Genomic DNA, 19,001 nt, shown 5'->3' on the forward strand with positions numbered 1-19,001 from the left:
TATTCAAACATAGAAACATAGAAACATAGAAAATACGTGCAGGAGTAGGCCATTCGGCCCCTCGAGCCTGCACCGCCATTCAATATGATCATGGCTGATCATCCAACTCAGTATCCTGTACCTGCCTTCTCTCCATACCCCCTGATCCCTTTAGCCACAAGGGCCAGATCTAACTCCCTCTTAAATATAGCCAATGAACTGGCCTCAACTACCTTCTGCGGGAGAGAATTCCACAGATTCACCACTCTCTGTGTGTGAAAAAAGTTTTCGTCATCTCGGTCCTAAAAGATTTCCCCTTTATCCTTAAACTGTGACCCCTTGTTCTGGACTTCCCTAACATCTGGAACAATCTTCCTGCATCTAGCCTGTCCAACCCCTTAAGAATATTGTACGTTTCAATAAGATCCCCCCTCAATCTTCTAAATTCTAGCGAGTACAAACCGAGTCTATCCAGTCTTTCTTCATATGAAAGTCCTGACATCCCAGGAATCAGTCTGGTGAACCTTCTCTGTACTCCTTCTATGGCAAGAATGTCTTTCCTCAGATTAGGAGACCAAAACTGTACGCAATACTCCAGGTGTGGTCTCACCAAGACCCAGTACAACTGCAGTAGAACCTCCCTGCTCCTATACTCAATTCCTTTTGCTATGAATGCTAACATACCATTCGCCTTCTTCACAGCCTGCTGCACCTGCATGCCTACTTTTAATGACTGGTGTACCATGACACCCAGGTCTCGTTGCATCTCCCCCTTTCCTAATCGGCCACCATTCAGATAATAATCTACTTTCCTGTTTTAGCCACCAAAGTAGATAACCTCACATTTATCCACATTATACTGCATCTGCCATGCATTTTCCCACTCACCCAGCCTATCCAAGTCACCTTGCAGCCTCCTAGCATCCTCCTCACAGCTAACACTGCCCCCCAGCTTCGTTTCATCCGCAAACTTGGAGATGTTGCATTCAATTCCCTCGTCCAAATCATTAATATATATCGTAAATAGCTGGGGTCCCAGAACTGAGCCTTGTGGTACCCCACTAGTCACTGCCTGCCATTGTGAAAATAACCCGTTTACTCCTACTCTTTGCTTCCTGTCTGCCAGCCAGTTCTCTATCCACATCAATACTGAACCCCCAATACCGTGTGCTTTAAGTTTGTATACTAATCTCTTATGTGGGACCTTGTCGAAAGCCTTCTGAAAGTCCAGATATAACACATCCACTGGTTCTCCCTTATCCACTCTACTAGCTACATCCTCGAAAAATTCTATAAGATTCGTCAGACATGATTTACCCTTCATAAATCCATGCTGACTTTGTCCAATGATTTCACCACTTTCCAAATGTGCTGCTATCCCATCTTTAATAACTGATTCTAGCAGTTTCCCCACTACCGACGTTAGACTAACTGGTCTGTAATTCCCCGTTTTCTCTATCCCTCCCTTTTTAAAAAGTGGGGTTACATTAACTACCCTCCAATCCTCAGGAACTACTCCAGAATCTAAAGAGTTTTGAAAAATTATCACTAATGCATCCATTATTTCTGGGGCTACTTCCTTAAGTACTCTATGATGCAGCCTATCTGGCCCTGGGAATTTTTCGGCCTTTAATCCATTCAATTTACCTAACACCACTTCCCGGCTAACCTGGATTTCACTCAGTTCCTCCATCTCATTTGACCACCGGTCCCCTGCTATTTCCGGGTGATTATTTATGTCTTCCTTAGTGAAGACAGAACAAAAGTAGTTATTCAATTGGTCTGCCATGTCCTTGTTCCCCATGATCAATTCACCCGTTTCTGACTGCAAGGGACCTACATTTGTTTTAACTTTTTCTCTTCACATATCTATAAAAACTTTTGCAGTCAGTTGTTATGTTCCCTGCCAGTTTTCTTTCATAATCTATTTTCCCTTTCCTAATTAAGCCCTTTGTCCTCCTCTGCTGGTCTCTGAATTTCTCCCAGTACTCTGGTAGGCTGCTTTTCTGGCTAATTTGTACGCTTCATCTTTTATTTTGATACTATCCCTGATTTCCCTTGTTATCCACGGATGCACTACCTTCCCTGATTTATTTTTTTGCCAAACTGGGATGAACAATTGTTGTAGTTCATCCATGCAGTCTTTAAATGCCTTCCATTGCATATCCACCGTCAACCCATTAAGAATCAATCGCCAGTCTATCTTGGCCAATTCACGTCTCAAAACGATCAAAAGGCACAAGAAGAGAGGGAGAGAGAGAGAGACAGAGAGGCACACAAATGCTGGAGAAAATCAACGGGTGCAGCAGCATCTATGGAGCGAAGGAAATAGGCAACGTTTCGGGTCGAGACCCTTCTTCAGATTTTATGGTCAACACTCCCACCCAGTGGTGTCACCCCGCAATTACAAGGCCAGTTATTCTGTGGTCAACACTCCCACCCAGTGGTGTCCCCCCGCAATTACAAGCCTAGTTATTCTGTGGTCAACACTCCCACCCAGTAGTGTCCCTCCGCAATTACAAGCCAACTTATTCTGTGGTCAGCACTCACACCCAGTGGTGTCCCCCCGCAATTACAGGCCCAGTGATTCTGTGGTCAACACTCACACCCAATGGTGTCCCCCCGCAATTACAAGCCCAGTTATTCTGTGGTCAACACTCCCACCCAGTGGTGTCCCCCCGCAATTACAAGCCCAGTTATTCTGTGGTCAACACTCCCACCCAGTGGTGTCCCCCCGCAATTACAATCCCAGTTATTCTGTGGTCAACACTCCCACCCAGTGGTGTCCCTCCGCAATTACAAGCCCAGTTTATCAGAGAGTCAGATAGAGAGAGTGGTTGGATAAAGGCAGGGAGAGGGGAGAGAGGGAAGGATATAGAGACTGAGAGAAAGGGAGAGAGAGTTACTGAGAGAATGGGGGAGATGGGGAGAGAGGGAGAGAAAGAATTCGCTCTGAGAACTGAATGAACTTATAAAGTCACCTCTGGGTCGACAATTCGTGAAGGTTCGTCATCGCATATTGAGAAAATATCCTGCTTTCTGTGAACACACAGATGTCGAACAAATGTCAAAGTGACCACAGAATAACTGGGCTTGTTATTGCGGGGGGACACCACTGGGTGGGAGTGTTGACCACAGAATAACTGGGCTTGTAATTGCGGAGGGACACCACTGGGTGGGAGTGTTGACCACAGAATAACTGGGCTTCTAATTACGGGGTGACACCACTGGGTGGGAGTGTTAACCACAAAAATTAAGAGTCTGCCTTTTCCATTTTAATATAGTCTAATATTCCCTTATATTATATTCTTTTAATGGAAGAAGATCCTTCTATATCCGGAGGGTTAAGTTAGTGAATGGAGAAGCTGCATTTGGAGTAATTGTGAGCAGTTTTGGGCCCATATAATAATAATAATAATAATAATAATAATAATAATAATAATAATAATAATAATAATAATAATAATAATAATAATAATAATAATAATAATAATAATAATATTATTTTCATTGCACGTCAGTGCCACGAGATTTAGTATGCAGCTCCAACCGATGAAAAAGAAAAGTAAAATAAATAAATAAGCTGTGTGTCGTGACCATCCGAGGGAGACATTCCAGGGGGGGTGGGGGGCACTCAGCAGGGCCGGTTCAGAGCCGCTATAGCTCTTGGAAAAAAGCTGTTTCTGAGTCTGGAGGTTCGGGCGTAGAAGGCCTTGTAACGTATGCCGGAGGGAAGTAGTGACAGTCCGTTACAGGGGTGTGATGAGTCTTTATAGATGCTGACGGCCTTCCTGAGGCACCGTGTGTGGTAGATGCCCTCCAAGGCTGGTAGCTCTGTCCCAATGATCCTCTGCGCTCTGTGGACGACGCGCTGAAGAACTCTCCTCCCCGCCTCCATGCAGCTGAGATACCACACAGAGATGCCATACGTTAGTACGCTCTCTGTGGTGCAGCGGTAGAGCGTTGTTAGCAGTTGTTGGGGCAGACCAGTCTTGTTTAATGTCCTCAGGAAGAACAGTCGTTGTTGTGCCTTCTTGACCCGTGCACCGGTGTTGGTGGACCATGTGAGGTCCTCTGAAATGTGAGTGCCCAGAAACTTAAAGCTGGACACTCTCTCCACACTTTCCCCGTAAATGGAGATTGGGGCGTATTCTCCATTATGGGACCTCCTGAAGTCAATAATCAGCTCCTTGGTCTTGGAGGTGTTTAGTGACAAGTTGTTACGTGTGCACCAGTCCGCCAGGTTCTGCACCTCCGCTCTGTATTTTGTTTCATCACCGTTGGTGATCAGCCCAATCAATGTTGTGTCGTCTGCAAACTTCACGATTGTGTTGGTGTCGAATGCAGGAACACAGTCGTGAGTGAAGAGGGAGTAGAGCATGGGGCTTAGTACACAGCCCTGTGGTGTGCCGGTGCTCAGGGTGATAGTGGAGGACAGGTGCGGGCCCAGTCTCACAGCCTGCGGTCACTCCGTCAGAAAGTTCAGGATCCAATCGCATATCGACATATATGTGAGGAAGGATGAGGTGGCTCTGGAGAGAGAGGGTCCAGAGGAGGGTTAGATTAGTTTACATCGACAATAGACAACAGGGACAGGAGTAGCGTCATCTGTTGCTATGGGAGGACGGGGGCTATTGATTGGCCGCCGCGCCCCCCCATACAGCGTCATCTGTTGCCATGGGAGGAAGGGAGCTACTGATTGGCCGCCCCCCATACAGCGTCATCTGTTGCTATGGGTGGAAGGTGACTACTGATTGGCCGCCAAGTCCTGCAGCCTCACAATGGGCATCTCCTTTCCCCCGCGCCCCGTCCTCCCATTGGCCAGCGCTGGTCCCGTCCTGCGACCTGATTGGTTGTCTTCACCGCCGCTGACGTCACCTGTCGCCAAGGGAGGAAGCGGAGGCGCCGATTGGTCGCCTTAGCCCCCGGCCCCACCCACAACGTCATCTGTTGCCAGGAGGGTTTGCGCAGGCGCCGATTGGCCGCCACCCTCGCTCAGCGTCCAATCAGCTGTTGCCGAAGGGGAAGCGGAAGATCCGATCCGATTGGCTGCCGCACCCCGTCGTGACGTCACCTGTTGCCAGGGAGAAGGCGTACCCCTCCCCCTCTCTCTCCCACTCCCCTCTCCACCTCGCTTTCTCTCCCCTCTCTCTCCCTCCCACCTCTCATCTCTCTCTCCCGCTCTCTCCTCTCAACCCTCCTCTCTCTCCCTCTCTATCTCTCTTTCCCCTGTCTCTCCTCTCACCCCTCTCTCTCCGGTCTCCCCTCTCTCCCGTCTCCCCTCTTCTCTCGCCCCCTCTCTCCCTCTTCCCCTCTCTCCCTCTTCCCCTCTCCCTCCCACCTCACTCTCCACCCTCCTATCTCTCCCCCCCTCTCCTTCTCTCTCTCTCCATTCACGCCCCCTCTGTCTCACCTCCTCTCTGTCTACTTCCCTTCTCTCTCTCTCCACCTCCCTTTGAGAGTCTGTCCCTTCGGCAGAGACTCTCGCTGCAGCGGCGCAACACTTCCGACGCCTCCGACGGCCGGGACTTGCACAGCTCCATGGCTGGAGCTGCAGCGAGCGACTCGCCAGCCCCGCAAACACTCGCCAGTCCCGCCTCCCCGCATCTGTTCCCATCGCTGGTTCTGCTCCCATCCCTCCCTCAGCCCCGGCTCTCCAACACCCGCGGGTCATGCAGTTTACCCCAATTTTGCAATTTTCGTTGATCACAGAATTTCTCATCACAGAGCGTGAGAAATTTCTGATCAGCGTGAGGGCGTGAGTTTGCTTGAGGGCGTGATTCTCACGCTCAATGCGTGAGAGTTGGCAACCCTGCTTTCTTTTTTTAATTGTATTTCATTTTTTATCTATTAGAAGCAAATGTAGAAAAATAGAACCAACGGCATATAAAATTATACAGTTATTGTACAGCTTCAATTTTAACTGTTTAGCTTTAGTTGGAAGAAAAGAAAGGAGAAAAAGCAAGAAAGAGAAATAGTGAAATGTGCAAAGATAAAATCCCTAGACTACCAAAGTAGTGTAGCCAAATAAATGAGTGAATAAATGAAAGATAGAAGTGATGCATAGAAAAAAAATAAAAGGACAAAAAGAAAAAGAAAAAAGTGGTGATATACCTGCCTCACATCCCTCCCCACCCACCTCACCCAACCCGTAATTAGATTTAAATCCAAAGTTGTGTTGTGCCATGCTATCCTTGTAATAAATCAATGAATGGTGTCCATGTCTTCGAAACATGCTCTGGTTTATCTGCCAAGACAAGTCTAATATTTTCAAGATGTAGCGTCTCGGACATGTTTGTAATCCACATCTTAAGAGTTGGGACTGATGTATGTTTCCAACATTGAAGTATTAGTTTTTTCGCCGTTCTCAGGCCATAATGAAGGAAACGTCTTTGAAATAGTGATAGCTCAGAACATGCTTCTGAAGTACCCGGATTGATCAGTTCCGTGTGGGGGTCCAATTTTATCTTCAGTGTTTTTGAAAATGTTTCAAAAATTCCTCTCCAGAAGTTATGTAACTTTATACAAGAGACAAAGGAATGAAGAAGACATTTATAGCAAATGGGAGATGCATTTGGAAAGATCTTATTCAGTTTAGACTTTGAATAATAGAGTCTGTGCAGTATTTTAAATTGAATTAACGAATACCTAACGTTGATCGAACAGTTGTGTATATATAGGTTTACCTCCCATCTGTCTTTACATTTTGTTTAGGATCAGCTCATCTTCCCAAGCTCTAAGTGTGGACACAATCCGCTAATTATAGGTGGGGACCATTAAAGGAGAGAGGGAGAGAGTGTGAGGGGGAGAGTGTGGAGAGAAAAGGAGTGTAGGAAGGAGGAGGGGGTGGAGGTGGAGGCGTGGGGGATGGAGGGTGGGAAGGAGAGTGAGACGGAAAGCAGGCGAGGAGGGGGTAACATGAGGGGGTAGCACGTAGGCAGAGCAGGATGGGGGTGAGACCTAGGGGGGCTAAGGTGATGAGGAGGTGGATCAGGAGATGGGGGGGGGGACCAGGTAGGGGAAAGCAGGAGGTGGAGGTGATGGGAGTAGGAGGGGCAAGAAGGAGGGGTGAGTACGGAGGAATAGGAGGGGGGTGAATGCAGGTGCGGCGGCAGGATGGGAGCAGGAGAGGGAGTGGGATGGGGAGCAGGTGGGGGGGGGGGGATACGAGGCAGGGTGCAGACGCGGGGGCAGGATGGGAGCAGGAGAGGGAGTAGGATGGGGAGCAGGTGGAGGGGGGATAGGAGGGGTGGATGCAGGAGCGGGGGCAGGGTGGGAGCAGGAGAGGGAGTGGGATGGGGAGCAGGTGGGTGGGGGGGGATACGAGGCAGGGTGCAGGAGCGGGGGCATGGTGGGGGCAGGAGAGGGAGTGGGATGGGGAGCAGGTGGGGGGGATACGAGGCAGGGTGCAGGAGCGGGGGCAGGGTGGGGGCAGGAGAGGGAGTGGGATGGGGAGCAGGCGGGCGGTGGGGGAGGGATACGAGGCAGGGTGCAGGAGCGGGGGCAGGATGGGAGCAGGAGAGGGAGTGGGATGGGGAGCATGTGGGGGGGGGGGTACAAGGCAAGGTGCAGGAGCGGGGGCAGGGTGGAGGAGACTGGTGGTTGATCAGGATAAGGAAGAAGAAGGGAAGAATACGGGAGGGTAAACTGATAGAGAAAGGGGCGGAGAAAGGTCTGGGAGTGGAGGGGGAGAATGGAGTGAATAAAGAGTAGATACAGGTGGGAAGGTCACCTAGTTCTGCTCAAATCATCAACAATCCGACAGGAAATCTGGAATTGGCAAATGTTTGTTGATTTCAGCAAATATTAGCAACGTGGACATGAAGAAACTTTACAAGTATTAAACTATAATAAACCATTTACGTTTCATTTACAGACGGTAAAGCGGTAACAGACATTGCTGTGTGAATGAACAGTTTGAACAATGAATACGTTTGTTGGCCAAGTATTCACATACAAGGAATTTGCCTTGGTGCTCTGCCCACAAGTGACAACATGAACAACAGCAAGGAGCAGTACAACGTGGCAGGCATGCAGCCACGGCAGCGCCGGTAGGTAGGTAGGCAGCATCAAGCAGCGTGCTGTTGCTGTTGCTGTTGTCACCATTAATCCACAGCAGGAGCGGGGGCCACTGATGATAAAGTCACATCTGGGATCCTGCAGGTCCAGCTGTAATTCCCCCGTCCCCCACTGGGGGCAGCACCGGCCTGGTAGCATCAGCAGCGCCACGTGCCCGGGTCACGTGACAGCGGGCAGGGTCGCCTCTGACTTCACCGCCCAGCCGGCCCGGGAAACGTCGGGGTTTAAAGGGGATGATGGGCGGCCGTTTAAAGGGGAGGGGCAGGGAATTGGCCAACAATATTCCAGTACCCAGGGCGGTGACATTTACACCCAGAGATGTTCACACGTTCACAATCAGTCCGCGTCTGGTTCCCTGCAGACTCTGCAGCTGGTTCCGTCCGTCTGCACTGAACTTATTCCCCCCCCAGGCTGAAACATGTGGAGGAATAAAGAGGAAATAAACAGATGAAACAATAGTGTCAATAACAGGGACTGGGGTTCATATTTCAACAACACTTACAGAACAAAATCACAGGAGAAAGAAGCCCGCGAATGGATGGATGGATCCCCTGATATTTGATCACATTAAACATTAACACAAACACTCACCAGATCAGCTTCAGACTAGGGAGGGCCAGTATGAGGCGGCGGAGAGCGGGGACACATCGGTCTGTGAGGGATTTGCCTGACAGGTACAGCCGTCAGTGAGGTGTTAGTACTGAGAGCGGAGACGAGATCCTCGGCTCCAGAATCTGTAAGACCGACACGTTCCAGCCTGGAGATGAGAGAGAGTGAGGGTGAGGGACAGGAGACGGTGTAAATCCCCAGTGTTTATCAGTGACACAATTACTGATCATATTAATGTTCTGTGTCATAGATACAGCGAAAATAGGTGCAGGAGGAGGCCATTCGGCCCTTCGAGCCAGCACCTATATTGATTGTGATCATGGCTGATCGTCCCTAAACAATAACCCGTGCCAGCCTTCTCCCTGTATCCCTTGATTCCACTAGCCCCGAGAGCTCTATCTAACTCAGATAGAGTCAGACACCCAGTGAGTGTAAACACAATCTCTCACAGTCTGGGACTTACCACAGTATCTGTATTTTACAGTGCGGGTTCCTCATAGCCGCAGACACCAGTTTCACTCCGGAATCTCCCAGGTTGTTGTATCCCAGTCTAAACACAAACAGACAGAGTAAGAAACAAACCGATACAAACCCGGGACTGAGATAGCTAACTTCTCCCCAACGGATATTTGCGGAAGCATCTCAGCACATAATTGAATAAATCTCTGTGGTTGCGGTGTTTGGAGACTTTCACCATTTATTCTCATTCCCCGACCGACGACCGAGAAATGTGGTCACCAGTGGTCGACTCCGGCCCCCCCTGCCCCAGGTCACCAGTGGTCGACTCCGGCCCCCCCCCCCTCCCCCGGGTCACCAGTGGTCGACACCTCCCCCCCCTCCCCCGTGCAGATCGGCTGCAACACGCGTGACCCGGGGGAGGGGGGGGGGGCGGAGTCAACCACTGGTGACCTGGGGGACGGAGTCATCCACTGGTGACCTGGGGGAGGGGGGACGGAGTCAACCACTGGTGACCTGGGGGAGGGGGGACGGAGTCAACCACTGATGACATGGGGGAGGGGGGGGACGGAGTCAACCACTGGTGACCTGGGGGAGGGGGGACGGAGTCAACCACTGGTGACCTGGGAAGGGGGGACAGAGTCAACTACTGGTGACCCAGGGGACGGAGCCAACCACTGGTGACCCGGGGGACAGAGTCAACCACTGGTGGCCTGGGGGAGGGGGGACGGAGTCAACCACTGGTGACCCAGGGGACGGAGTCAACCACTGGTGACCCGGGGGACGGAGTCAACCACTGGTGGCCTGGGGGAGGGGGGACGGAGTCAACCACTGGTGACCTGGGGGAGGAGGGGACGGAGTCAACCACTGGTGACCTGGGGGAGGGGGGACGGAGTCAATCACTGGTGACCCGGGGGACGGAGTCAACCACTGGTGACCTGGGGGACGGAGTCAACCACTGGTGACGCAGGGGACGGAGTCAACCACTGGAGACCCGGGGGACGGAGTCAACCACTGGTGACCTGGGGGAGGTTGGGGGGGCGGAGTCAACCACTGGTGCGGTGGGGGCGTTGCAATGGTGGCAGCCCTGTCAGCAGCGCTTTAGTTATTTTAAACTTTTTTTTTTTAAATTGTATGTTTTTGATGTTTCTTTGTGTGTTTTGTGTGGGGGGTGGTGTGGGGGGGGTAAGGGGGAAACCGTTTCGGTCGCCAAGGAGAGGCGACTTTTTCCAGGTCGCCTCCCCCGTGGCCTAACAGCGAGGATCGGCGCGGCCTTTCCCGGAGACGCGCCCGGGGCTCGGGGCTCCGGTGGCGGGTGCACCGTGGACTGTCAGCGCGGAGCGGGCGAGCCGCGGTCTGCACAGCTCCAGCTGGCGCGGCGTCTACAGCCCGGGATACCTCGGGGGGGACCCGGAGTAAGAAGAAGCTTCCACCGCCGGCCCGCGGCCGTCTTCTACCGCGGGCGCGGTATGGACTTAACATCACCCCTGGAGAGGAGCTTCGACCGCCGGCCCTGTAGTCTGCGGTGCTTCTGGCTGCGGCGTGGAGGGAACTTTAAATCTTCGGCCGCCGGCCTGCGGCCTACACCTATTTAAAGCCGCGGGAAGAGCCGACTCTGGACTTACCTGGACTCGTACCTTGTCCTTACCATCTGGATGCCCGCAGCGGCGGTTGCGGAGGGTTGAGGTCCCGACCACGGGGGAAAATGGAGGAGGACTGGCCAAATTGTGTGCCTTCCACCACAGTGATGAATGCTGTGGTGGATGTTTATGTTAAATTTTTATTGTGTTTTGTGTGTGTTCTTTATCATTGTATCGCTGCTGACATATTCATTTCACTTGCACTTTATGTGCAATGTGACAAATAAACCGTATTGTATTGTATTGTATTGTTGGTGACCTGGGGGAGGGGGGACGGAGTCAACCACTGGTGACCTGGGGGAGGGGGGGGGGGGGGCAGGGGAGCATAAAATAGGAGAGGTGCCCCCCGTGCACAGTGATGGCCGCTCGGCCCCATAGAAGGGATGCTGTACTTAGTAACAAAATAGTGAAACAATTTTACAGTTCAATGTTAGCATCAAACGGACACTTACCCCAAGTCCTGACACTTGTGCAGAACCGGTCCCAGCCGCTGGAGACCTTCACACTGAATGTGGCAGAACTGCAGATCGAGGCGTTTGATTGTATCACAGAGCCTGATGGCATGAGACAGGACCGCACAGTCAATCGGGGTCAGTCCCAGTCCACAGAATGAAAGTGTTTCCACAGATCCCAGTGTCTGATGAGCCAGTGCAGGATTCTGAGACTCAAACAGGTAGTGCATCGTGTTCAGGAAGCTCCGTGTATCAGCTTTACTCTGTGTGTTTCCAGCCCGGCGTTTAACCTCCCTCTTCACCCAGTCAATCACTCGGCAGATTGTTTGATGAGGGAATTTACCCAGAAACTTCTCCAGGATCCACGCTGCCCGTGGGGAGGAGAGACCAGCAACAAAACGGAGAAATACTTCAAATCGCCCGTCTGTCATGCCGTGGGCTTCAATGAGGAGTGTCGTGATATCCCCGCGAACTACAGTCAGGAATTGTGCGAGTGCGGCTACAAACTCTTGGATGGTGAGGTGCGGGAAGGTGTACACCACGCTCCGGGCTGAATCCTCTCTCTCCAAAAGTTCCATCAGGAACCCGGACAGGAACTGGGAAGACTGCAGATTGTATTTGATCAAATCTTCATCTGTGAACACAATGTTCTTCTCAGCCACTCCAGTGAAGGCCATCTGACCAAGCCTCAGTAACACCTCACGGGAGCTCTCAATCTCACGGCCGTGGTTTTTCAGGATGTTGTAAATAAAGTAGCAATATAGTTGTGTGATGGTCTTGGGAACTCGCTCCGGGTCCCGGTGTGTTTGTGTGAAGAAGGGGCCCAGTGTCAGGACAAGGATCCAGCAGTAGGCGGGGTTGTAGCTCATGGTGTACAGGATCTCGTTCTCCTTCACATGTTTGAAAACAGCTGCTGCAACCGTCTGATCTTCAAAATACCTGGTGAAATATTCCTTCCGTTCCGTACCAACAAATCCCAGGATTTCAGCCCAGACACTGATCTCTGCCTTTTCCAGTAAATGTAACGCAGTGGGGCGGGTGGTGACCAGCACTGAACACCCTGGGAGCAGCTTGTGCTGGATTAAACTGTACACAATGTCAGACACTTCACACCACCACTCGGGATCTGGACACTGGTGCTGAGGTTCTGTGTCTCTCCGACTGTCAGCAAAATCGATTCTGCTCTTGAATTCATGCAGACCGTCGAATATAAACAGCAATCCCTCTGGGTTCTTCCAGACCTCCCGCAGCATATTCCCAAAGTAAGGATACTGATCCAGAATCAGTTCCCTCAGGTTTATTCTGCAGTTAATCATATTCAAATCCCGGAATTTGAAACTGAAGACAAACTGGAATTGTTGGTATATTTTCCCTGTGGCCCAGTCATGAACAATCTTCTGCACCATTGTTGTTTTTCCGATCCCCGCGACTCCGGCTACTGTTGCTAAACTCCCAGATCGGGATTGCCTCCGGGAAAAGCTGCTGTGATCAATTGATGTCTCCTGATTTTTCCAGTTTTCCCCGGAGATATTCCTCTCTCCACTCTTCATGGTCCCGGCCTCTTGCCAGCAGCTCATGTTCCACCAGTGTCCGATCTCGAACAGTGGAGATGATTGTGAGCTCAACGTATCGATCAAGCAGCTGGTAAACCTTAACCTTCTCGTTCATCAGGATGGTGTTGACGCTCAGTGTTTCAGTCTGTGCTCGCAGAGTCTCCATGTGTTTCTGTTGAACATCTTGCACGGGAAAAGGCAGATAATGGACACAATGTTAGATGGCTCAACTCAAAACTCAACCTTCATGATTACAAGAATGAGGTCAATGCCCTTCAACTAAATTGACGGATTTCAGTGGAGTGAGAGAGAGAGGGGAGAGAGGGGGGAGAGAGACGGGGAGAGAGAGAGGCGGGGAGAGAGAGAGGGGAGAGAGAGAGAGAGAGAGAGAGAGAGAGAGAGAGAGAGAGAGAGAGAGAGAGAGAGAGAGAGAGAGAGAGAGAGAGAGAGAGAGAGAGAGAGAGAGAGAGAGAGAGAGAGGAGAGAGGTGAGAGAGAGAGAGAGAGAGGGGGGAGAGCGAGAGAGAGAGAGAGGGGGGGGAGAGAGAGAGGGGGGGGGAGAGCCAGAGAGAGAGAGAGAGAGAGGGGGGGGGGGGAGAGGGAGATCATCAGTTGAGTGGGGAGGATTGTCGGGTAGACAGTGAAGACCAGGGAATCGCTGTCCAGGAGCAGGGGAGTGAGAGACAGATCACATTAATTCAGGTTTATGTTCACTCTGGTGGAGGCAACCTCGTGATTCAAGACGATAGACATTGTGGACTTTCAGGAATGTTCTAAGAATCTACATATTTTCAGTAGGTCAAGACCCTACCAGGAGTGTGTGGGGTAACACAGTGTGTCAGGGACATCCAGGATTGTGTGGGGTTACACAGTGTGTCAGGACTCTATCCAGGTGTGTGTAGGGTTACACAGTGTGTCAGGATTCTATCCAGGAGTGTGTGGGGATACACAGTGTGTCAGGAATCTATCCAGGAGTGCGTGGGGTTAAACAGTGTGTCAGGACTCTATCCAGGAGTGTGTTGGGTTACACAGTGTGTCAGGGACTCTATCCAGGAGTGTGTGTGGGGTTACACATTGTGTCAGGACCCATCCAGGAGTGTGTGGGGTTACACAGTGTGTCAGGGACTCTATCCAGGAGTGTGTGGGGTTACACAGTGTGTCAGGACCCATCCAGGAGTGTGTGGGGTTACACAGTGTGTCAGGGACATCCAGGAGTGTGTGGGGATACACAGTGTGTCAGGACCCATCCAGGAGTGTGTGGGGTTACACAGTGTGTCAGGACCCATCCAGGAGTGTGTGAGGATACACAGTGTGTCAGGACTCTATCCAGGAGTGTGTGGGGTTACACAGTGTGTCAGGACTCTATCCAGGAGTGTGTGGGATTACACAGTGTGTCAGGACTCTGCCAGGTGTGTGTGAGGCATTACTGCATACACAGTCTCCCCGGGAGAGTACTGGATTTCACAGATCTGATACACTGCAAAGCCTTGTACAATTAACGCCTGGAGAAGCTGAAATAATGCAGTGTAATGGTTCTAGTGTACGTCAGAGATCAATTGATCTGTGAACAACTATCTGCCTCTTTGGTTATCCTCGTTTTACCTGGCACTAAACATTATTCCCTTATCATGTATCTTTACAGTGTAAATGGCTCGATTATAATCACGTATTGTCTTTCTGCTGACTAGGCAGAATGTAACTAAAGCTTCTTGCTGTACTTCGGTTCAAGTGACAATACACTAAACGAAGCTAAATTAAACCAGAATTATAATTAATTAATTAATTAACGAGATTAAAACTGCCGAGGAGCAATCCATAGTGAATTCCCATGTCTGTCCCAATAATTCAACCTTTGATCTTCTGATTTCCAATTCTGCAAAGCTCTGCACATACAGTTTCAGTATGACATTAATTCTAACGTAATTGGTGTGAACTGTACATTTCAACACTCACCTTCCATATGAGAGGGTAATTCAGTTAAACCTCCGATGATGTTCATGTATTCTTCGGGATCAGGACCTGTTCAAATCAACGAACTTTCATTAAACCAGACGAATAACATTGTTAACTCCAGTGTTTCAATGTGATATTCAGTTCAGTGTGTTGATTTACCGTACCGCGCTCCTGGATTTCTTTCAGTATTTTGTTCAGCTTCGGCAATTCGTTCTGCATTTTCACAAAGGATTCCCACATCACCCGCCGGGCAAGGTTACCCTTCTCCATCACCAGACTGAGGAAGAGTGTGGAACTGTCTCTGCGGTTTCCCTTTACCATGAGCTCAGCGACACTCTGTGAAAAACAACAATGAATATATGGAGAAGTGAATGAGACAATGCTGTTCAGTGATGGGATATTCTGGAAGTTTTGAGCATGGTGACAGGCATTGGTCTGCCTCTTCATACACCCATGACACTGTGCTGACAAACTGTGTACTTCCAGAGTCCTGACAGTGCGAAACTCGCACAAAGAAAGCACATCAGCGCCTCTACTTCCTGAGAAGATTACGGAGAGTCGGTATGTCAAGGAGGACCTTCTCTAACTTCTACAGGTGCACAGTAGAGAGCATGCTGACTTGTTGCATCGTGGCTTGATTCGGAAACTTGAGCGCCCTGGAGAGGAAAAGTAGTAAACACTGCCCAGTCCATCATCGGCTCTGACCTCCCGTCCATCGAGGGGATCTATCGCAGTCGCTGCCTCAAAAAGGCTGGCAGTATCATCCGGGACACTCACTCATCTCCCCACTAACTTGAGCTAGCAGGCCGGACTGTTTATCGAGCAGACCGAACAGCTGAGTCCGGTAAGGATAAAGGCGGTGGTGTGTGCATATATGTGTGTAACTCATGGTGCACCACCACTGACATTGTTGAGACTTTTTGCTCCCCGGACTTGGAGTTTATCACAGTGAAATACAGACCGTTTTATCTGTCAAGGGAGTTTACAGTGGTGTTCCTCACTGCTGTTTACATACCACCGCAAGCTAACGCTAAGCTAGCACTGGCTAGTCTGCATGATGCTATCCACCAGCTGAAAAATAACCACCCAGACGGCGTGTTTTTAATAGCAGGAGACTTCAATCACGCCAAGCTGAAGACTGTAATGCCAACATTTCACCAGTTTATTGATTTTCCGACCAGAGGAAACAATATCTTGGACCAGGTCTACTACACCATTGCCAAGGGCTACAAAGCGTCCCCCTGCCCCCATTTTGGCCGATCCGATCACATCAGTCTGTACTTAACACCTGCATACAGACCCCTCATTGCAAGGACAAAGCCAACAGTTCGCACCATCATGGTCTGGCCAGAAGGAGCCATGGACAGGCTACAGAACTGCTTTGAGTACACTGATTGGGACATCTTTAAACAGGCTGCCACTCACAACAACCACACAGACCTCAACACCTACACCTCATCAGTATTGGATTACATCACCTTCTGTATGAACAGTGTCACCACACAGAGGACAATACTGACACTCCCCAGCCATAAGCCATGGATGAATGGCACTGTAACTGGTCTGCTGAAGGCCCGGGATGCAGCTTTCCACTCAGGTGATGCAGAGGCCTACAGAACAGCAAGGTCCAGTCTGAGGAAGGGCATCAGGGAATCAAAGCACCGCTACACGAAGCGTATCGAGGAGCATTTTAACAGCTCAGACTCTCGACGCGTGTGGCAGGGCATCAGAACCATCACCGGCTACAACAGCTCCACACACGCACACAGCTCATCCCTCCCTGACGACCTGAACTGTTTTTTGCCAGGTTTGATTGCGCCGACAGCAGTGACAACATACGGGCACAGCAGGGACCCTCACCACCGGTGCTGACTCTGAGCCCCCACGACGTGAGACGGACCCTGCAGCACATCAACCCCAACAAGGCCACCGGACCTGACGGAGTACCAGGGCGGGTTCTGAAGCACTGCGCAGGGGAGCTGACTGCGGTGCTCACGGACCTGTTTAACACCTCCCTGCTGCAGGCCTCCGTCCCCACATGCCTCAAGACAGCCACAATCATCCCTGTGCCAAAACAATCAGCCATCAGGTCCCTCAACGACTATCGGCCAGAGGCGCTGACACCGGTGGTGATGAAGTGCTTCGAACGTCTGGTACTGGGACACTTGAAGAACAGCATCCCCCCCTCCTTAGACCACCACCAATTTGCCTATAGGGCAAACAGGTCGACGGAGGACGCAGTGTCACTGGCCCTCCACTCCACCCTGACACACCTTGACCAGCGGGACAGTTATGTGCGGATGCTATTCATAGAATATAGCTCCGCCTTTAACACCATCCCCTCCCATAAACTAGTCACTAAGCTGGACCACCTGGGCCTCAACACACACCTGAGAAGCTGGGTCCTGGACTTTCTCACCGGCCGACCACAGACTGTGCGCATGGGGAGGCAGGTCTCCTCCAGCATCACCCTGAACATCGGTGCACCACAGGGCTGTGTGTTGAGCCCCTTCCTCTTCTCCCTCTACACTCTTGACTGCAAACCCACCCACGAGGCCAACACCATATTAAAGTTTGCAGATGACACCATCGTGGTAGGCAGGATCACGAGTAACAACGAGGCCGCCTACAGGACAGAGGTAGACAACCTGGTGAGCTGGAGCCGTGAGAACAACCTGATCCTCAACGCAGCAAAAACGAAGGAGATGATCCTGGACTTCAGGAGGAGACCGAAGACCTTCGTCCATCAGCCCATCACCATTAATGGCGAGACAGTGGAGGCTGTGCAGAACATCAGGTACCTCGGGGTCAACATCAGCCACGACCTGACCTGGACCGTCAACATCACGGCGACGGCCAAGAAAGGACTTCAAAGGCTTCACTTCCTGAGGTGCTTGAAGAGGGCACGTCTCCCACAACAGCTGCTGGTGAGCTTCTACAGGTCAGCCATCGAGTCAGTTCTCACATACTGCATCACAGTATGGTACTCTGGCTGCACCGCAGAGATCAGGAAAGCTCTCCAACGCGTCATTAAGACTGCTGAGAGGATCACTGGCACCCAGCTCCCCAGTCTGGAGGACATCTACCGGACTCGCTGCATCCGGAGGGTCAAGGGCATCATGAGAGACAGCACACACCCTGGACACTGTCTCTTCACCCTCCTGCCCTCAGGAAGACGATACAGGACACTGAGCGCCCGCACGACAAGACTGAAAAACAGCTTCTACCATAGAGCTGTGACACTACTGAACTCTATCCCCCTCCCACACTGATTCCCCCCCTCTCACACACCCGCCCGTACTCCTGTATGTTTATGTTTATAGTCTAAAATTTTAATAGTTCTTTTTTTAAACGTATTTTTATATTCATATTCCTGTGCAGCTGGAGGATTGCTACAACAAAATTTCGTTATCTCGTACAATGACAATAAAGATTATTATAATTATTATTATTATTATTATTATTATTATTATTATTATTATTATTATTATTATTATTATTATTATTATTATTATTATTATTATGATGTTGAAAAAGCAGCCGAAAGACAATTTCAGTTGTTAATGAACACTGAAGATTTTGTGCAAAACATTTTTTTGAGGTGGGGGCTGTCAGGATGGGGTAGGGGGTGGTAAACATCGTGCAGCCAAGGGAGGGGCACAGCTTCAGGTGGGGGTTCTCGTGAGCTGATGAGAAATGGGGGGGTGGGGCTCATGCAGGGGATGAGGGCGACTTCAGTAGGGGGTGCAACCTATAGCCAGGCAGTAGTGGGGCATGTCAGTGGAGGAGAGGGGGCAGTGAGCGATTTACTCATGATCTATGGACTCGCTCACTGCCTTGGGATTAACTCATGTCCTTTAGACTGACCGACTCTCACAGCTTGTGGACTGACTGATGCCCGACTTCTGGAGTCACGTCCGACTTTTGTAAACTGAAAACGGTAACATCTACATTGAGAACAGCTTCTTCCTGACAGCCATCACGCTATTAAACTTAACAAATAAGCTCTGAACTACGAAATACTATATTATTTCACACACACACACACACACACACACATATATATTCACACGCACTCACACACATATGCACACACACATATATTCATACACACACACACATATTCAGACACACACGTACACCCACACATATTCACACACGCACATATTCACACACACACTCACACATACACACACACACACACACACATATTCACACACACACATATTCACACACACATACATATACACACACACACACACACATTCTCATCCACGTATT

Source organism: Amblyraja radiata, unplaced genomic scaffold, assembly GCF_010909765.2.
Source record: "Amblyraja radiata isolate CabotCenter1 unplaced genomic scaffold, sAmbRad1.1.pri S95, whole genome shotgun sequence".
NCBI lineage: Eukaryota > Metazoa > Chordata > Chondrichthyes > Rajiformes > Rajidae > Amblyraja > Amblyraja radiata.